This window comes from Lycorma delicatula, chromosome 7 (assembly GCF_047948215.1).
Source record: "Lycorma delicatula isolate Av1 chromosome 7, ASM4794821v1, whole genome shotgun sequence".
Classification (NCBI taxonomy): domain Eukaryota; kingdom Metazoa; phylum Arthropoda; class Insecta; order Hemiptera; family Fulgoridae; genus Lycorma; species Lycorma delicatula.
In genome coordinates, this window is record NC_134461.1 from 120,958,234 (window position 1) to 120,981,039 (window position 22,806).

Genomic DNA, 22,806 nt, shown 5'->3' on the forward strand with positions numbered 1-22,806 from the left:
CCCAAAAAGTGGGAGGGGGTAATTACGTACTTATGTACGTAATTTGGTATGTACGTGCGCTAGCGTGTTTGTAGTTACATAAAACTACAAGTTTTCAGTTTTGATGAAATTTGGTACAGAGATTCGTGTATGGGGTAATTTTTTAGTTAAAATTTGGGGTCAATATCAGAGGTAGGGTAGATAGTTTTTTTGTGGTCAATTTTTTCAAACATAACCCCACTTTTTAATCTCAATACATGCCCATCTCACCATTAAAAAAGATGTTTGCCTCCAAATTCTCCTCTTCCCCAAAAATTAAAAAAGCTATCTTTTTATTTATTTCATATTTTTTAACTGATTTAGTTTTACATCTTCCTAAGTATAGTAGTAGTTCAAGTAGGAAGAAAACAAAAAAAAATACTTTAGGGGCAATATTGATGGGGGGGGGGGAGTCGATCAAAGCTTAAAATTATCGATTTTTTAATTTTTTTTGAATTTAATTCATGTATCGTTATTTTTACTGTATATAAGAATAAATAACCAGTGCCAGAAAAGTATAACAACTTTGTGCGCAGAAGAATACAGATAATCGAAAATCAAATAAATTAATAAGTAATCGTTAATTAAGGGTCATATATTTTTAATAAATTTTTATACTTATCTAATTTTTTAAATAAAATAGATGACAAAAAGTTGTTATACTTAACTGGGATTGGTTATTGTTATTTGACACTAAAAATATTTTAAATATATGATCCTTAATTAACAATTACTTATTAGTTTATTTGATTTTCGATTATCTGTATTCTTCTGCGCACAATCTTCAATAGGTTTTATTGACATAAAGAAATAATCTTAACCTTGGATGTCAACAACTTAGCGTATATGGTCCTATGTCCCCGCACGATCCAAATTTAGAAGTATTCACGAAAACAACATTTTAAGACCGATTGAACTTTGTAACAACACTGTCAAAACCACAGACCACTGCAAGGCCAGTTTTTTTTTGTTATATTTTACTTAAACTAGATCTAAGAATTTTAGTACGTGTATAAATGACTAGTCAGCCACATGGGTATTTATAATTTTGTTATCCTTATCATCCCTTATCTGGTAAAAATTCATGAAAATACAATATAACTCAAATTTAAGTTAATAATAATAAAAAAATAAAAAATAAATATGCCGGATTTTCTCGTGGTTTATTTAAATCTACTTTCTTATCAGGACAATCAAGTACCAATACTTGATTGTAAAAAAATAAAAATTAAGAAAATTTAAAAAACCTGACATCGAAGTTATAATACTTTCCTGGCGTTGGTTATTTTTTCTTATATAGTGAAAAAATAATTATGCATGGAAAAAGTTACGCAAGATATTTTTTTTTGGATTGGAAGTAATTTATGATGGTTTTATGGTAAAATTATCATTATATATTTAAGTAAACCAAAAAAGTTTTAAAAATTCAAAAATTTTGTATTTTTTTTATTTTTTGTGCTCCATCTTCAAATTACCTTCCAAGGAACTGTTTTTGAGTTTTTTGTACGTTTAGTGTGTTAAATGGAAGAAACTAAGAACAACTTATGCTAAAAATGTACAGTCAGTAAAAATTACGTAAAATTTCTTTTTTTGGGGGGGGGATGAATTATGATGAAATTTTATTGTTTTGAAAAATTAAAAAAAATATATATTTTTAAACTTTGATCGGCTCCCCCACCCTTAATATATTATCCCAAAGTATTTATTTGTTGGGTCTATTTCAGTACTAGTATGCCTAAGAATACATTTAAAAGAAATCGGTTAAAAAATATGCGTTAAATAAAAAGATAGTGGTTTTTTATTTTTGGGCAAGAGGTAATTTTGGAACAATTTAAAAAAAAATGATAAGATAAGCATGCACGTGTGTTCTGAGGAACTTAACATAAAGTGGGGTTATGTTTGAAACATTTTGAGAAAATTGACCTCCTAAAAACTATCCACCTCACCTCCGTGAGATATTAACCACGAACTTTTAAAAATAAACTGCCCGATAAATACGCCACAAATTGCCCCAAATATAAACGAGTCTAGTCTGCCTGTCAATAGTTAGTTATTAAGTTTCAAACACAAGTAAATACGAACGAACATAGTTCGATCATATTTATCAAAAAAGACCCCTTTTTTGGGGTGGGGTTTCCTGGGTCATGAAACTTTAAGAAATGCAAAATCCCCATACCCCATTTTTTTTACTGATAACCATACTTTCCTTCTTGCAACATAGCTCTTGAGCTATGATGCCAGGAAATTAAAAGTTAAAAATAAAGTTTTAAAATTTGATCATATATTTTATACATTAAATATTCAGATCACCGAAGTGGATGACAATTAGTGATTTACACTATAGCCTTAGCCTAGAGTCTTTTTTTCCTTCGAAATAATCCTTAAAATATTTAGCAGTCATTCGTTCTAAAAGCAATAAAGAAGAAAGAAATATGTAACTTACACGTTCTCTTGTCTCTCGTCTACTAATATTTATTTCATTAATATTGAGTATATTTAGTCGCACTTTAATACAGAATTAATGATAATTTAACCGAAAATTTGTTCGACCAAAATCCGCCTCCTAGATTTTTACGTGTGCCATAAGCCGGAGGTTTTCCTTGACTAACCAGTAACTGCTGATTTCCTCGCATATAAATTCTCACAAGCACTTTCTTGTAAGTACAGAAGTTCTTGTGTGTGGGAGTAAGGAAGAAATATGTTGAAAAGAAGGGGAACTTTCGTAGTTTACTACGAACGGTGTCTAATTTTGTTAAAATTTTATTTACTGAGAATTTAGTATATATATATATGAAATTATTTTCCTGCTTTTAAATTTCTATAAACAGTGAATATAGAATGAGCAGATTATTAATAGTTTTTTTATTTACCTTTATACTTTGAGTTAGATAATGTATATTTAATTGCATTTGTATGTTGCATTTAGAATAAATTACTTAATTATACGTTAAAATTACACGATAAAATTATACTTTATTATGGTCATTATATGTTTCTAAATGTTTAATTGAATATATTGTTCTGCTATGAAGATTTATACACTTTAATAAACTCTATGAAGGTTATTAATTCTCGTATACGGTGTCTATAAGTGTAGTAGGAGATTTTTCTTTGGTAGAAAACAAAATTACTTAATTGAATGTATGTTGTCCAATTTTCTTTTCTTTTTTTCCTTTATCATTTCCTCATATAAGCTTAAATATTTAGCTTAATGAAATTTTGTAGGGTATGAAAACTACAGAATTTTGTAATGCCTGACCGGGATTCGAACCCGGGACCTCCAGATGAATGGCCGAGACGCTACCACTCCGCCACGAATATCGGAATTTAAACGAAGGTTTTTTTTTTAATTAGTGTATGTTTTAACTAAATTGGTGGAAGGATCTCATAAATGCGTTAATAAGTAATTAAAAATTACAACAGGAGCAAAACAAATGCCCTTACTTTTACTGTTTTAAAGATAATGTGCTTTTTTTTACCTGAATATTATCCGTTTTTTTTTTTTTTTGTAAAGTTGCATAGTGTTATTGTTTTTAGAAATAAATGACTTCTTTTTTTGTATGGAAATGTTAAAAATTTTTGTAAAATATTTGGTCTTAATTCATAATTACGGTCGTACATTAACAATGTAATCTTTTTTAAAGCTTATTTTCACCTCTTTCCTACCTAGCGTACTGTTGTATAACTAAATGAAAATCCTTTCCCTATACCTATTTTGTAGAAAATGTAAATAAATAAAAAAAATTGATTACAATTAATTACTTTTTACGCGACTGCCCCAAAAAAGGTATGTGATGTATATACGTATGTATGTTTATTCCACCGTAGCACCTCAACAGCTGAACCGATTTAAATGTATGACCTTACGTTACCGGGAGAGTCGTAGGCTATATATATATATATATATATATGTATGTATGCATGTACTAGCAGACTACGTACTATGTACTAGCTATATTTGAGTAATATATAAGGATATAATATATATAATAAGGTTATTAAGGGAAATTGAAATGGAAGAAGGAAAGGAAGGGGGAAATGGGGAAAGGAACATGGTAAACGGGATAATAGGAAAAAGGAATGAGGGGAAAGGGAAAAGGAGAGGTTAAATTTTGTGAAGTTCCGTAATGTTCATTTTTTAATGTTTAAATTTTTATATATATATATATATATATATATATTGTATTAAATGAACACAATTGAAAGTTTGATAAAACATTAAAAAATGAACATTACAGAACTTCACAAAATTTAACCTCTTCTTTTCCCTTTTTCCCATGTCACCTTAGCTTTTTTCCCCTTCTTCTTCCCTATTACCCCTTTCTTTTTTACGTTTCGTTTTTCCCTTTTTTCTTTGTCCATTTTCCCCTTCCCCCTTCCCGTTTTCCCTTCTTCCCTTTTATCTTTTTAGATTTTCTTCCTTCTCCCTTTTTCCCCGAGCGTAAATAGGTTCAGTAGTTTTTTATTCGATAGCGGGCATATATATCAGAAACATTGAAATGGAATCGTAAAGTATTTAGTACAACAGATAGCGCTGTTTTAAAAAAAAAAGCATATTTTACCTGTCACAGGTGTGACATCTTAAGTATATTAAAACACGCACGTATTCGAATGCAACGTTGTGTCAAAATTTCAAAGCAATCTGTGAAGAACTTTCGGAGATTTAAGATTTTGAATAAATGAACATTTACATTTTTATTTATATACTCGTATATATATGTGTAGTAGAGGAGATTTTCCGGCTGAAGCACAAACTTTAATGAGATGAATTAATGAACTGTGAACTGTGAGCCTCTATCAGTGTGTGAGCTTGGTTTGAACTGAATGATTCGAATCATAATAATGAATAATATTACAGAAATAATAGAAATAAATTTACGTTAAACAAAATACAATAATATTAAATACATCAATAAAAATTCTTTTTAATCATTTCTGATTAATAATAATAGGCTTCCCGTGGGGAACTGGGTATGTGGCTAGAGTGATGAGGTGGGCGAGCACCTCTTGCGACGCTAGACTCCAATCATCACCATCAACTGTTAACAAAGGGATTGTCCCTGGGGCGCTGCTTTGGGAGGTGTAATGGGATGTTGTTATTTATATCTCTACAAAAAATTGTCCGATTTTCAAAATTCAATCGGGCTATTTCCTAGTATAATACAAAATCACGATGGAACCAAACCAGAACAAATAGAGCAATGTTTTTTTCGTCAGTCGTGTGTTTTAATTTTTAATATCTCTTGTTATTTTCATTGATATATAATGGATGAATTGTAGAATAAATTATTTTTAACGATATTAATTTAAATGATAGTATTTTTAAAATTGAATATTCTTTCAAAAATTTTAATAAATTAAAGAAAACAGGTTTAATGCAGTGTATTGAAATTTCCTTCGAGAGGAGTTTTGAGAAGTAAAGAATGCAAAGAATCGAATATAAAGCAGCGGCCTATGAAGTGTACGTAAGTATTAGAAAAAAAGAAGGCATATGTTGTTTGTCGGTAGATCCAAGTAAGAAGTATGTACCTCCCTAACAGATTTCCCAACAGATTGTAACGTAGGATCTCTATGTAGAGAAGACCAGTAAAGTTAAAATGAAAAAAAATGTCGGCAATAGAGGCCAATGGATTGCGTGTGTATTCATTTCGTTTGTAATTTTTAAAAATAGTTTAGAAAATTTAAATATAAAAATTAAAAATACTTATTAAATTTATGAATGGAATATTATTATTAAATACCGTTGATATTTAAATTGAGAACCCATCACAGGTATTTATATGGTTTTTTGTACTGTTTTGTTAATGTTATTTTTCATTATTAATAACCATGTAAATAAAAAAGCACGTCCGTTTCCCTAATAGTATTTAATTTCTGGACGAATGACATCTACATCAACCGTAATTAATACGCTATATCACAAAAAATCCCTTTACAAAAAAAAAAAATCTTTAATTTCATACTTTAAAAAATTTATTCATCTTTACAATAATTTTTGTGTAAACTAAATTATTGTTCGTTTGTATGTATGTCTGTCTAGCTTCCTATTTGACTGAAGAAAGAATTTAATTCCCTTTCGTTATAACATAATGATTCCAATGTTTTTTTTTTCCCATTTGAAGAGTTATTTTTATTGGCACCTAATTAGATATTACCTATCTTTCCTATAGAGTGGTTTATGGATTATCTTTTGTATCAAACAATGATCTTACTGTCCAGTCTTTTATGATTTTTTATAGGGGTCTCAATTATAATATTAATTATAAAGGGAGTGTACGTAGGCGTAATAAATATTTAATAATGATGACAGAGTTAGGGTTTTATTAAGAAGAAGCTTTTAGTGATTTTATCAAAGATTAATGAATACAAATTAAAAGTTATAAATGAAATATATTAAAAACCGTCCTTTAGTTTTTAAAACCCTGTTAAAAATGTCTAATATTACCCATGAGCATATACGTTTAACGCAAGATAATTAAGCCATTATTGAAGAAAATTGCATGAGATTTATTGATTTATATATAAAAAAAAAAAAAACAAAACTGACAGTTTTAAGAATTTTTTTGTCAAGCCGTGTTCTGGGAAAGTCTTACAACTGTGGGTTATTTCTGGTGCACGGCCTACACACACAACTTAATTTAAAATATTTATTTTTTTTTTAAATATAAATTTTTTTCGTTCATTTAATTCATTGATTCTAACTAAAGCGCGCACGTTTAACATTATTGTGTTAACGTTAAACATTAATGTTTAATTTAACGTTTAATGTTTAACTAACGTTTTACGTTACTAAATTAATGTAATTTCACAACTTAAATAGAACAAATTTCTTTTGCACGTTCGAAAGACTGGTGTAGCTGCGAGGTTTAACGCACCAGGTACCGAGTCGACCAGGTGATCGAGTTAAAAACCCAACCAGAACGAGTTACTTATTTATACCTTAAATATTATTCATTTATTTAATTCTACCGCTCACCTGTAGCGTTACAACGTAGCAAACGATTAAAAAAGAATTTTTTGGGAAGGGATGTGATTTTTCAAATGTTTTTTTGCAAATATTGTTATTTTTACTACCTTGTACGAAGTAAAGGAGGAACTATTGCGATCGTTCATTTTGACTAGTTTCGGCGTGACGTCCATACGTACGAATGTAACTGGCATAACTTAAAAACGATTTGCCGTAGGTTGTTGAAATTTTGGATTTAGGAGTGTTGTCACATCTAGTTGGTCACCTCCCCTTTTGATTGCAACCGACTGGACCAAAAGTATCCAAAAAAGCCCAAAATAAAAAAAAAAAATTGTTTCAATGATATATCAAACGTGGGGTACTTATTTTCATCGGTTCTAGAGTTAGAAATAATATAATAGTAATGACGTAATAATAGTAATATAACATAATAGTAATATAATATAATAGTAATGAAATAATATAATGACGTACAAGGAAGTATGTTGTGTCCACATCAGAAATGACGTACAAGGAAGTATGTTGTGTCCACATCAGATTTTTTAATTGTAAAAAAAATGTGCCTAAGAAAAATATGACCTTAGTAAGGCGAAATCTCGAGATACTGAGGGTCACCTTGCTCTACAGTCTCACCCCCTTTACCTTTTAAGTTAATAATTTAACGGCATCAATGCCCCATATATAAAAGTAATCTGACAATAAGTTTAGTCAAGATCGGTCCCGTAGTTCTGGAGATATAAGGTGATTTAGCGGCCAACACCGAATATACACGTTTATACGAACATTAACATCCGGAAAATTTCCATCCGGTTTTTTTGGATTCTTTAGGTGTCAAAACATCAAGATCCGGTGAATTGTGACGAGTTATGTTCCGTCAACGATAATATTGATCGTTTTTAAAAGTCTGATACTATATTGATGTCAATCTGTCTAGAATATTATGATAAATAGACAGTTTATGTTCGGTTGATTAATTTTTTTTCCTGGACTGTTTGTAAAAAGAGTTATGTAAAAGTATTGAAAAAATAGGTAGATTTTGATATACTAATCTACATAAATAAAAATGTAAATGTTCGTTTGTTCCAAATCTTAAATCTCCGAAATTTCTTCACTAATTGCCTTGAAATTTTTACACAACATTGCATTCGAATACGCGCGTGTTTTTATATCCTAACATGTCACACCTGTGACAGGGAAAAACATGATTTTTTTTGAAAAACAGCGCTATCTGTTCGACGTAAGTGCAACACACGCTATACTAAATATTTTACGATTCCATTTCAATGTTTCCGATATGTGTGGCCGTTGTAGACTAAAAAACTACTGGTACGCGAGGAGGGTAAAAGGGAAGAAGGAGAAAATGGAGTAAAGAAAAAAGGGGAGAAGGAAATGGAAAGGGGAAAGGAGGAAGTTTCCGATATGTGTGTCCGTTGTAGACTAAAAAACTACGGTACGCGCGGAGGTGACAAGGGAAATAGCGAAAAATCGGAAAAGGAAAGAAGGAGAAAATGGAATAAAAAAAAGAGGAGAAGGAAATGGAGCAAGGAAGAAGGAGATGAAGCGGAAAGGAGGAAAAAGGGAAAGGGAAAAGGGAAATAAGGAAAACGAAATTGGGAAGGAAACGGGAAAGGGAAAGGTTATATTTTGTGAAGTTCCGTAATGTTCATTTTGTTAATGTTTTATCAAACTTTCAATTGTGTTCATTTAATATATATATATATATATATATATATATATATATATATTGAAATCTAGCAATAGCGAAGCATTGCCGGGTCTGCTAGTAAGATATTAAAAACTTTATTAAAAGTTAAACTTTATGTTGAAAAATATAATTTACTATTTATACGTAATTTTTCTATAAAAAAAGTTTCAAATTATTGGTTACTTTTAGGTATCAATACGTTTCTAATGTTTACTTTTATTCTCCTGCGTATTTTGCATATGCTTATGTAACGGTAAACATATTTTTTAACAGAACTATAAAAATCCTAGTTTTTTTTTTCTTTCCGGAAGTGAAAAACCTTATATAACATATATTTTAAAGGTTAATGTATAATATAATAAAAAATATGACATTTAAATCTGTTTGAATATTATATAGGTTAGATTGCATTAAAAACAACCATAAAAACATACAGCTACCGTTGAACTGATTTTTTATTTTGATTTTCTGCTCGCTGATGCTTTTTATATTTATTACTCTAGGTAGAAGCTAGCTAGCTATTGCGTGTTGCAGTTAAACAAGAGTATTATTAACATTTCCTCTTTTATCCCTGCCATCTTTTAAGGGTAAACCTTTGGTGTAGAAGGGAATGAAGTGTTTCTTTAAGTAACACGTGTCACGTGATCGATCCGCTTCGAAATCTTTTACTTGTATTAATTCTGAAAGGTTGCGTTGTTGTGTATATATATATATTGATAATTGGTTTTTGTTTATGCTGTAAACAACTGATTCAAATTGTCCGATATTTGTTGTAATGTTATGTCGGTTTTTCTTCTTTTTTTTTTAGTCATAATTGCCATTATTATTATTTTTCCAATTGCCATTATTATGATGGATGACAGTATAATATTTTATATACACGTGCGAGGCTGGGCGCACATTGCATCAAGGCTATCGATTCGACGTAAATATTTACTAGGAAAATGTACGAGTACTTACTACATCTGTAATCAAGTACATCAGTGTATGCCCATTATTTATTTGGTATACTGTCATTCGCAGTATACCATGTTTCCGTATTGGTATTCTACAAACTTTCAAACAGATAATTGTCAAATTCCTTTTTTATTTTAGCACGTGTTTCTGATATGCAAGCAACTTATTTTGAATAACCGAATTCCTCTCTAATTTCTGTATTTATCAACCAGAGTTTCTATTGAGAATTGACCTAATATATTTTGTTACGTTTAATATCGAAGAAACTCTGGGCTTTTTAATATAAATAAATAAATCCGTTCCATTTATTAGTAAATCGTTTGAAAAACGATAACATAACTGTTATCTAGTTCTCACTGAAACTGAAAGATTTTGGAAAAACATTTTTATGAAATGCTTCTGTTCTTGATTGCCGTTTTCTTTGATATAACTGTATCGATTTTAAGCGAGTGGTATTTTCATATACTCTTACCTCAAAACGTAAAGAAAAGTCATTTTCACCCTCCACTACCACCATGCGACCGAAAGTAATACTGTATTTTTCTTCGAAAAATCGGTAAAAAAGGTATCAAATCATCCATAATGTGTGATGATGAGCTACGTTTGCGTCTGTTGAACTTTCTTAAGCGTGTGATGGATTGCTGTTTCGTATTTGTTTAACATGGTTACCTAAGGTAATTATTATAATTTTTGTAGTATTTTATAATTATAATTTTATAGTAATAATCGCTCACTTTGATACAGATTTGTATCTTTTATTATTTTTTTAATGAATACCTTAGCAGGTGTATCATTGTAAGGTTGCTGTTGTCTTATTTGATAAGAAGGTATCGTTGAATAGGCATATAAATCAGCAGTTAGTTTGCATATCATGATATATACTGGAAGATCAGAAATCTGACACTGTATCAGTAGATTGAGCATTGAGTATATTGTCGTCGAATGGCTTCGACGGCACATGGCGCTTACTAACCTTATGGTAGCACTGAAAAGGGTCGTTTTTTTCGTCGATTGGCTTCGACAGTTCGTTGCAATTACTAAGCTTATGGTAGCTCCGAAAAGGACTGTTGTCGTCGAATGGCTTCCTTTCACGGCTCGTAATCCATAACCTTGTGGTGGCCCTGAAAAGGGTCGTTTTTTGCGTTAGCTCTGAGAAAAGCTGTTGGATTCGGAAGCTGGTCTCCGGCGAAGTCGGTGAGTTGTGGCTCGTCCATTGATGTCAGACCGGGTATTCCCTGAGCGGCAGTTGGGTCCGCACTACAGCGTGGCAGCGGTGGCCCCCAGAGCCCCGTAGTGTCGGGGCTCGGCGCGGCCTAGGCAGTTCTCCCCGAGCGATCCCACGCTGGGCCGGCTACTGTTGGTGAGTCCGCCGGCGAGCTAGAGCGGGAAGGTAGCGTCTGCGTCCAGCGGATCTTTTCGGCGGGCCGGCTAGGCCTGCTGCTCCGGCGGGAATGTTGGCATCCGCCGGGAGGTCCCACGTAGAGGCGGCGAGGGAACTTCTATCTTCTTCCATCTTTTTCTTCTGCTTGGTCTTCTTCAGGTGGTGGTCGACGATTAATTGAAAATTCACTCTCGTACACGCACTTTTATTGGAGCTTAAAGTCGTGGGGGTCGAAGCGCCACTATGGTGGGATAACTGCGCGGCGGTAGTGATGCTTGTATCAGCGCGTCCATATACGGTGCGTTAGCTCACATATTAGCCTGTTTCCCCATATTAGCCTGCCGATATTAAATATCATGACACATTTTTTTTTTATTTACTTTGTAAACCCGGTTGATTTGATTCCATGTTTACATACGTGTGGGAATACATTCTGATTTTTAGGTTATCTCAGAAGCAATTTAATCGGAATTTTTGGTATTAAATGTGGTCGTTTGGAAGTTTATGAATTACGTGATTGATTCCATTTTAGTTTAAAAAACGGATCATTGGGGTTGAGAATATTGTGGCTTTGCTGTTTTACTCACATCTATTTGTTTTTTTATTAAAAAATAATATAATTTGGAAATAATCACATTTAAGATTGCAAAATAATGTTTGAAAATACAATCCCTCCATAGCCAAAATGTTGTAGTATTATTAAAACCTCACATTTTATAATCTAGGGCATTAGGTTTTAGTTGATTATCCATTAGTGTAGGTTCAAAGTGTGCACTGCGATTATCATAGTGTGTTTATAGCAGTTTTAGCACCTGTTCAGCCATAATTTCGCCGAGTACTAATGTTGGATCTTTGGGTAAGGTTTCTTCGACTATAATAGTTCTTCTATGGCTCTAACAATTTCATATGACTGCTTGCGCTCAAATGTATATGTTGCTTCGAAAAAGACTTACACGTCATAGAGGTTTAAAGTCTCCATCATTTAATCAGATGTCATACAAGAACTCTTTGATTTTGTCGGCTCACAAAATATTTTGCATAAAGGTTTTATTCCTAAATGATAGAAATACCAAAGGAAATGTTTTCCAATCATTTATGTTTAAGGTTTGAATTCTAAAATCGGTATTTGAGGTAATGGTGGAGAAAGACCTGGATATTATAAAAAACTAATTAACCTTATTTTCATTAGTTGTACAACGTTTTCTTGGTCACTATTAAATTACGACGTTACTATAAATTCCTCATTTTAAAACCCTTGAACCATACTTTTTTAGGGAAACAATTTTAATCCTTTAAAAACAATTGATAATTGCTTTTTTTTATCGATTATAATTGATCTTTGAGCATGCGTTGCATCCATTTTACTCCGTATGCTTTTTCAGTTGCAAATGTTCATGTAAGATGTATACACGTTGTACACAGTACTGGGTTGTACCTACGCACCTTTTTTTGGTGATCTTCATTTATTGTCATAAATTTTTTCAACAGTCTCTGATGTGGATCTCATTAAGTGTCACCTTTGAATTTACCAAACCAGCAATCAAGTTAGATGGTTGATTTACTAAGTAATTTTGATTTATATTTTTACTTCCTTGTACGAAGTAAAGGAAGTATTGTGATCTCGAAAAATTTCGGTTTTCAGATTTCAATGGAAAAATCCATTTTGACCATCCCTGAATCCATTTTGACTAGTTTCGGCGTGACGTCTGTACGTATCTCGCATAACTCAAAAACGATTAGCTGAATAAAAATTATTAGATGAATCTTAGATTTAGGACTGTTATAACATCTAGTTTTCCACCTTCCCTTTTTGATTGCAATCGACTGAACCATAAGTGTCCAAAAATCAAAAAAAAAAGAAAGGATTTTGGACTTTTTCTTAACTGTAGTAATAAGTTTCCATTGAGAGCTTTTCAACAATATCCTAGTGGTACTTATTTTCATTGGTTCCAAAGTTATAGCCAAATAAAATTTAAATTAATGAAATATTTGGATCTTAAAAGGGCAAGGCATATCGGTTCGAATGAGACTTCATTCCTTTATTTAATTTTTTTTAATTTTATTTATATATATTGAATTATTAATTTATTAACTTGTGATTGTAAAAAAAAAATACGATAATTCAATTAATGAAATAAAATTTTATGTACTTTTCCTTTTAAAAGAAAGTGTATATGTAATTTAATAGGCGTACAAAGCTGTCATGTGGTGTCCACATTAGATTTTTTATTAATAATTTCTGATCAGTGCTACCATCAAATGCTGGGTAATTATTAAATGCCCTTCGTAGGAAGAATATGTGAAAATTTACTAAGTAATAATTTTAAAAAACATTACGGTTTTCCTTTTATAAGAAATAGACTTTAGTAAATAATGTTCTCTTTCCTTTCTCCATACCGAAATGTAAGATAATTTCAACCAATTTAAATTTGACTAAACCGTTTGGCGCACGCTATGTTTTTGTAACTGTTTTAACCTTTCAACACGATTTTTTTTATGTAGATAAGGTGTTATCTACACGAATACTGTTTTCAAATCTTGTCACATGGATAACAGATGATAATCCGCCATATCCACAGAAGTAGATGTTGAATTCTTCTAACTTTTTGTTTTTAATTAGTTATTAATTTTGGTTTAATGAGTCAATTTGGAAAATATGATAACTTAAATTATAGAAGCTACATGTATACAGAGTGATTCAGGAGGAAAGGGAAATAATTTTGAAACTGATTCTAAAGTTTGAATAAGGAAAAACGTTCACACAAACATTTGTCCGAAAACACTATGTTATTGAGTTACGGCTGGCGAAATATTTCGCCTACGTTTCATTTAGCTCCGATGTAATGAGGTCATATTTGAATTTTTAAGGCTTTATATAAGGAGTAAACTTAATGGTTTCTTACGTGTTTTACCTTGGAAAATCTAATAAACCTTGGAAAATCTAATAAAACATGCCCCAGAACCATCTTTCCCGTAGTTTTCACGATGTACAACGTAAAACGAAAAATTTAGTGCAAAAAAAAACCAGTTTTTTTTGTCTCGAAGAACAATAACGTTGTTAAATGAATAACAAATGCGTAAATTGAATATCAAATCTTGTAAAATTCTGAGAAAATTGATATAAGTAAGTCTAAGAAAAAATAAACAATTTTTATTATTAAAACAAAACAGAACAAAATTAAGAGTAATATGTATGAATTTGTAAAAATTAAAAAAACTCGATATAAGTGTTTTCGGATGTATTTTTGTATGAATTTTTCCATTATTTCATCTTCTAGAATCAGTTTGTATCCTCCTATCCACCTGGAATAATCCCTTTCCATCTGAATCACTCGGAAAGTTCAACGACATTACACCCAGCTGTTAATTAAAATAGCTTGATTAAATATAATAAATATCAAGTAACAATATTTTTGTACAAAAAAATCTGCCGTTATTAACACAAGCAGCTTGATGTGTGTGCAGGAGGTCGCGCGTGTGCATGTTTGTATGTACATAAGCCGGTTTGTTAAAAGACATAATGAAGTGATGACATTCATAAGCGAAACATTTTGCGTACTTATTTATTTATAATTGTTAAGTCATCATTTATTCCGTTACCACGTGAAGTGCTATATCTGTTTTAATCCACTATGTAAATAAATAATACGTACTTTTTAATTGTTTTATACCAGTTAAGATTGCCATTTATAAACAAATTGGTATTATTATTATTCTATCTGTATTTATGATGTTTGTATAGCATTTTTACTTTTTTTTTTAACTCGACTGTTAATTCTGTTGTCACTCATATATACTTTTATATATTTCGTATCAAGTGTATTCAGTAATATTAATTATAATATAGCAAATTGAGTAGTTATACAATTTTTTTGCTTGATAAATTAATTCACCACAGAAGCTGGAATATGGAAATGGAATTTTATAGCGTATGAAAAATGCCATGCCTGTCCGTATTTCATGCCTGGGACACTTGGATGAATGGCCAAAATTCCAAATTCAAAAGAATTTGGACTTTTTCTTAACTGCAGTAATTAGTCTTCATTGAGAGATTTTCAACGATATAAGTGGTACTTATTTTCTTCGGTTCCAGAGTTATTTCCAAATGAAATAATTGGCTCTTAGAAGGGGTAGGCATTAACCTCTGATTGTAAATAATAATTCAATAATAAAAAAAATATCAGAAGTTATTAATGAAATAAAATTTTATGTACTTTTCATTTAAAAAAAAAATTAGTGTATGTAATTTAACAGGCGTACCAGGAAATCATGAGGTGCCCACATCAATTTTTTTTATTACGCGATATTTAATATTTAAAAAAATGTTTTAATTATAATTTCATTTATCCTATTTTTAAATCACTCCCCTCTTTTTGCTTTATTTAAAAATCATTCTATTTTTATTTTTATTTTTAAGTAGTTAAAATCTATTAATAGTTCACAATTTTTGTGTGCCATTTAAATGAGGTATAATACTTGTACATACTCAGTTCGACCATTTCTGAGTCGTGCGGTTAATTGAATCCTAACCAAAAAATTACAAGGATTCGAAACTCAGAACCTTCGACTTCGAAAATAAACTGTTAAATAACTGATTTGACGACGAGTTTTACCACTAGACCAGCCCGGTAGACATCACTTTGGGAAAAAATTCAGTATGATGTATTATTTTACGTGACAAATGATCTTATTTATTGCAAATAAATTTGATATTGTATTATATATAATTATGATTAAAATGTAAATATTATTAATCGTACAAGAGTGTAAATAATCATAAAAAGAACCAGAGCTAATTCTTGCATATTATTACTTTTAACTATGTTAAAATATCAAAAGTTGTTAAAAAATATTAAAATCTCATTTTAAATTATTTTTATGTTGATAATAAGGAATATTATTCAATGAAAAGTTTTATGTTATTATTATTATAAAATGAATGTTTTATTTATTTTTAATGATTTCATTCAAGCTGTTATTTGTTGGCTCAATTATCAATTCAACTAAATAAATATTGCAAGTTAATATAGCATATAGATTGTTTTTATATATAATTCATAATGATATCATTTTATATAATATTTTTATTCTGTGTTATTTTAGTAATTAATAATGATAATAATTATAAAAAAATAAACTTTTGAAATCGTATACATTCTGCAAAATCTACTGTGCCACTCTTTAAAACTATGAACTTTATCTAATTGTAAACTACTGGTTCCTTATCTAGGCAAATGGGCTAAATTTTGACGTGATATTTATTTATAAAAAAAGAAAAGATTTTTATTCCATCTAAGTAGTCTATGTTAATATTATGTCGAAAGATGACAAGTGATGTGAAAAATGTTATAGACTTTTAAGTTATAGACTTTACTTTCCTCACGATCTTTATTTAGTTTCGTTTTTGTGCTTCACCTAATTGTTACTTTTTATTAACAAATTCTTGACTGATAAAGACGTTAGTATTTATTAATTGTTTTACTTTCCTGACATCATTGCTGCAAAAAGGAAAGTATGGTAAAGGAAACTGGGTAATGGTTTTTTTTTTTTTGTTGCATTTCTCGATGTTTCATTATAGGGACCCCAAAAACAAAACAAAGAGGGAGGGGCTAATGTTAGTACGTATGTACGTTTGTTGGCGTATTTGAAGTTTAATAACGTTTGACTGGATAAACCGATTTTAATGAAATTTGGTACAGATACTCTGTATATGGGGCAATTTGTTGGTAATATTTTGGGATCACCAAGGGGTGGGATAGATTTTTGGGTAAATTTTCTCAAAACTTTTCATAGATATAACCCCAATTTATAAAGATCAAGTGCATGCTTTTCAGTAGTTCCAAGTTGCCCCCAAAAACCTCTTTGGGGGCAATATTGGGGATGTGGGAGCCGTTGAAAGTTTAAATAAAACCATCTTTTAAACTTGTTTCATGTACGTTAGTTTTCCACCTTATAAAAATATAACCAATACAAATAAGGTGATAAATACTTTATCAGCTTATTTTTATACTTAAGAAAGAAATTTATTTCCTAAGTATTATTATCTAAGTTTATTAGTTCGCTCTCTCAAGCTAGCCGCTTATCGTTTTTTTTTTGTTTTTGTAAATATTTTTAATTATTATTTACTCTCATTTTGTCGTAAGTTTTCGAGTTGATGAATTATTAAATTTATATATTTAACATTTTTCTTTCTTTTTACATTCAAAATCAGAATATTTTTAATTTAAAAAGTGAGATAAATTAGCTAATGGGAGTAATTGTTTCTAACGAAACAAAAGCTGTATTAAATTATTGGGGTTGTGTGTGTGTGTGGGCGCGCGTGCGTTCTCGCGCTCTGGCATATTTGTTTGGTTACTTTTATAAATAGTAACGGATGTTATATTAAAAACATCTGTATTAATAGAAATAAAATAATTTTATTATTGCGGATGAATTACAGATGGATGAAGTATGTTTTTAAAATAGTTATTTATTATTTTTTTGAAGGAAATATGTTGTTGCATTCTGCCGTTATTGTTACCGGTTATTATTCTGCCGTTGTATTCTTATTTTAGTTATCTTTTTTCTTTCTTAATTTTTATTTCCTACTCGAGTATTTAAACATTATTACGCAATTACGAGTTATGTAGTAGTCAGTTTACATCTTTACAGATGTGTTAGAAAATTATTAAATCGTTTCATAAAAATAAGAAAAAAATCGAAGGTAATTTATTTTACTCTACAATCACTTTTCATTTACCCTTTGAAATTTTATTTCATTAATGATATTTTTTCACTGAAAAACACTGTTTTGTTAAAAACTGAAAAGCCCGTTTTTACTCATTAACCCTAACTCTGCAGTTAACCCTTGTGAAACGTACAAAATAATTCTAATATGTTTTCTTAAATGGGTAACCTTTCTGAATATTAGTGATTTCACTCTACAACGAACGGTGTTATACTTGAAAAGTTGGAACATGAAACTAATAGTCATTATAATCATAATTATTTAACGTTTATTTTCAGTGTAGTAGATATACTACAACATTTACAAGAAAATTATCAGCCGATGCTTTGCCCTTGTGAGCAACTGTTCGTAAAAATAGCTACATACTCATTTTTTTTTATTGTTCCTAACAGTATTTTGTCCTCCACAAATTGATGACAAAACATTCCCTCCACAAATAGATGATAACAGTCTCTTATAAGTTTTTTTTTTACCGACTTTTGGAAGGAAAGCACAATATTACTTTCGGTCGCACGGTTGAATTGGTGGTGGGAGGGGGTAAAATTGGATTTTCACCCTTGAGGTAGGAGGAGTATGGAGTATGAAAATATCATTCACTTGAAATGTAATTTATATATAGGCCTTTGTATAAAATTTGTGGCTTGAAAAATCTCACTATTAGATCAATTTCATAAATTTAGATATGCTGTGATTGGTTGAGTCATTCTTCAGCTACGTACAATTTGAAGTCACGTACAATAAAGAGTCACAGTGGTGAGTGTTTAAACTTGATGAATTACGGTTATAATAATTTAATTTTCTTATAAACAGAAAATATATTTAACGTAAAAAAATTATACCTCTTTCAGTTTTCTTATTTAATTTATGTTTTGTATATTTACTGTGCAAAAAATTATACAAAATCGTTCGAATCAGACTTCATCTCATTTTTTTAAATTTAAATATATTGATCTATTAATAATTATTAACCTCTGATTGTAAAAAAGAATTCAATATAATAATTCAATATAATAATTCAATATCAATAAAAAAAATATATATATGAAAAAATATCAAAAGTTATTAATGAAATAAAATTTTATGTACTTTTAAAAATGTGTATAAGTAATTTAATAGGCGTATAAGGAAGTCATGCGGTGTCCACATCAGATTTTTTTAATTTTAAAAACGAGTATTCCTTTGAATTGAAAAAAAAACAACAGAAATTACCGTTTATTACAGTTCAAATTGGGTGTAAACAGCAAGAAATGATTGTTTATTGTAATTATAATTTCTCATCTTTCGTAATATTATTTATTAGACGGAAACGTACATTTAAAAAAAAAAAGTAAATAAATCTACTATTTAGATCAGTTCATAATATTAGTTGATAATGATCACTTCAGAAGTAGTAGATGTTCTTACATATGCTACTTTATAGATAAATAACCACCAACTTTTACCAGGATGGATCAAGGGAAACCGTGGTAAAATTAGGGTCACAGCAGCATCAAAAAATGCACAGTAATTGTAAAATAAAAAAGAGAAGTGGGTGATTGTTAATATAATATAATTAATAATTAAATGTATAATTACGTGAAATAATATTTAAGTTAATATGTGAAGATATTACATATATAAAAATATACAAAATAAACACGTTACGGAAGCCGTTAATGAAGATTATTTGACAATGTATTGCGTATACGTTAAGTTCTTATAACGACAAAATAATATTTCTGAAAAAGGGAATGTTCGAATATTATTTTAAATAAATTTTGGGAAAATCTTTTTGATCGTCACAAATGTCTACAAAAGCAATGTGATGCTTGCTCCCTAATAAAACATCTTGTAAACTAAAATGTTTGTTAAGCTAGATGAAAATAAATAACCTTAAAAAGATTACATTTTTGGCAACTGAATTAAAAGGCCGAGATTCATAAAATAATAAGGAATAAAAAAAAATAAGCCAAATCTTGACTATGAAGCGAATTATTTAGTTTTAAAGCATCGGCAAAGATATATACTACAATGTGTTGTGTTACTGATTGTGAAATTTTTTAATATTACAAAGATAGAAAAAAAAATAGTTTCATTCTACTTACAGACTTAATTTTAAAACATCTGTTAAGTAACTAAATAAACTTATCTTGTCATTTATATTGTTTAAACCAACACACAAGATAACATGTTGACTGTACGAAGTAATTTCTAAAAATGACTCGTTGTTTTTAAAAAAGTAGCTTTTATTTCTAGTAGTTGGATTACATAAAGGTAATATAAGTGTTTTATTATGTTACAAAATTAATAATACGTGAATGTTTTTATGAATTTCTTTCAACGTGCAGTTTTTCTAATGTTTTATTTTTTTCGCGATTATTTATTTTCTGGTAAAATTGATTATTTACGCCTTTGGTTAAAAGAAGTTATAAATTGGATTTATTTTTCCTACTAGTTAACTAGTATTAACGAATAGCTAGTATTTTATTTTTAAATTAATTATTAAATCTATTTATGCTAGTGCAAAAGATTTTCAGTAAATCTGTTTCCTCCATTATATGTGATAGTTTATCTAGGGATTTCATTTACTTAACCAATTTGGCTGAAGTTATGAAGAGAAATCGATAAAAAATATAATAAATTTTGTTTCGTACAACAAACAAAACAGTGATATTTGAAAAATTTAGGAAATTCATTTTCCTAAAAAATAATTATCTTTACCCTGATAGAATAAATTTACTAATACTTTCTTTAGCTAAATAAATAACAGAAAAATTGTGATTATTCGGGCTGTACAGTACATTCATAGCTAACATTTGTAAATTCTTCACGTTGCAAAAAAAAATATGATGTGGACACCAAATAACTTTCTTGTACTCCTATTAAATTACGTATATACGTTTTTTCCGCACTTCATTTAAACTTATTTCATTTGAAAGTGAGATACGATCCTCCAATTCTTTAATGAAGCGGACAGTTACACAATTGCATTTTGGTGGACACCATATTGCATCACATTTTTTTGTGATGTCATATCAGAATTTCGTATTAGTTTATATATTAATTTTGTTTCACGTCTCTTAAGTAGATATACAGGGTCATTCACGGGAACCGGATGTTTTTAAAATAATCATAAAAAATTGAATATTTACTTTAAAAAGGTTTTATTGGTACTTGTTAAATCAAAGCATTTGTTACTTACTCATGAACGAAAAATTATGTCCGGCAAGTGATGTCCATTTTGGGCAATACATTGTTGTAGCCTTTCACGGTAACTGGCCTCAATTCTTTGCAGCATGTCTACATCAATCTGGGTGACGTGATGACGAATTGCTATCTTTAGGTCCTCCAATGTACGCGGTTTATTGCCGTACACACGCGATTTCATAAACCCCCACAGAAAAAAATCATAACTACTCAAATCGGGGGACCGAGGGGGCCAAGGAATGTCGCCGAATCTGGAAACGATCCGTCCCGGAAACAAGTTACGGAGAACAGCCATCGTTACCCTCGCTGTGTGCGCATAACACATTTTAAAAATGGATTCCCCGGTTTCGTAACTCAGGGATGAAAAACGTATTCAACATCGCAATGTAACGATCAGCTGTTACATTTACGGCAGCGTTATTTTCTTCAAAAAAATATGGTCCAATAACACCGACCTTTCCTATTGCAAACCAGACAGTCACCTTTGGGCTATGAAGAGGTCTCTCGTGAAGCTGATGTGGGTTTTTTTTGCCCAATACCGGCAATTCTGTTTGTTGACGAAGCAATTCAGATGAAAATGGGCTTCGTCACTCATTAACAATAACAAATTTTCATTTTCTTCAAAAACGGTAAGCATTTGTCGACAAAATTGTAATCGCTGCATGAAATCTTGCTCGTTTAACTGCTGCACGACGGCTATCTTGTAAGGATAGAAATGCAGGTCTGTATGCAGAATTCGTCTTACCGTACTTGTGCTCATTTGAAGCGCTGCTGAATGCATCTGAATAGTGCGGCGTGGGCTTCTGACAATGGCTTCCCTTACTCGTTCGATGTTCTCCGGAGTGCTAGCGGTTCGTCGGGGACCCGGTGATTTTTTCTTCAATATTGAACCGCTTGTTCGAAGGTTGTTTACCCATCGCAATATTGTGTTACGGGAAGGGACACTTGCATTACGATGAATATTAAACTGACGGCGGAAATCTCGCTGAACAGCAGTTACGGATTCGTAATTTCGCATAAAATTGTCATACGCGTACAGGCGTTGGTCTAGCGTCCATGGCTCCATCTCAACGACTAAAATGTAAATGCTATGAACAAAGGAAACGTCAGACACCAGCCACGTGCCCCTCCCACCACGAACGCCCTAGTACAACCCACTTCAAAAACATCCGGTTCCTGTGAATGACCCTATACGATGTAAGTGAAAACATGTCGGAATCGACTATTAACAATTTATTAATAACTGATTGTAAAAATTTTTTAATTAAAATAAAAAGTACATAAAATTTGTATTGCTATTATTGAATTATGTATTGTTAAAAACGTTTTTACAATAGAGGTTAATAATTATTAGTAAACCAATATATTTAAATTAAACAAAGTATTAGAAAATTGGGGGGTTCAGGGGGTTTAGCAAAGCGATGGCTGATTAAAAAAAGGACAAAATGATTTCCTGGTATTTCAAACTAAAATTTAAAGTAAAGCTTAAGTTTCAACTCAGAAATAGGATACGCCACGTTTAAAAACAATAATTGCAATTGCTGTTTTTAAGATGCGCTCTTAAAAACAACAATTGCCATTACTATTTTTAACAATTTAAAAATTTTGGGGTTCTAGAAAATGATTGATTCCCAATGTGAGCTTTGGGCGAAAAAGTTTGCAATGGTCTAAATAAAGATTTATTTTTAAGTTACATGAGGCTATCTCGGACGACTGATGTCTTATACCGTTTCTAATGCTGTATTGGTAACAAATATGAATAAAATAAATTATCACGTAATATTACTTCTTAAATGTAAAATGGGTAACGGGCGAATTAATGTTGACATTTACTTCTACTTGTGAAGGATACTTCGTAAAACTAT

General features: G+C 30.5%; 2 protein-coding genes across 5 annotated transcripts in view; one reads left to right on the forward strand and one right to left on the reverse strand.

The window, feature by feature from the left end:
* The window catches only part of LOC142327578 (facilitated trehalose transporter Tret1-like), a 58,802-nt gene extending 38,856 nt beyond the window's left edge, over positions 1 to 19,946 (reverse strand). The window contains exon 1 of one of the 2 annotated variants that reach the window (XM_075370752.1): positions 19,840 to 19,946. The gene's annotated coding sequence lies outside the window, so the exon portion shown is untranslated. Of the gene's footprint in view, positions 1 to 2,461; positions 2,641 to 19,839 lie in introns of those variants that run through there. The other variant, XM_075370750.1, reaches the window with a different exon arrangement.
* Positions 1 to 22,806, forward strand: part of Dys (Dystrophin) — a 1,915,508-nt gene that overhangs the window by 540,478 nt on the left and 1,352,224 nt on the right. The gene's annotated exons all lie outside the window — the stretch shown is intronic.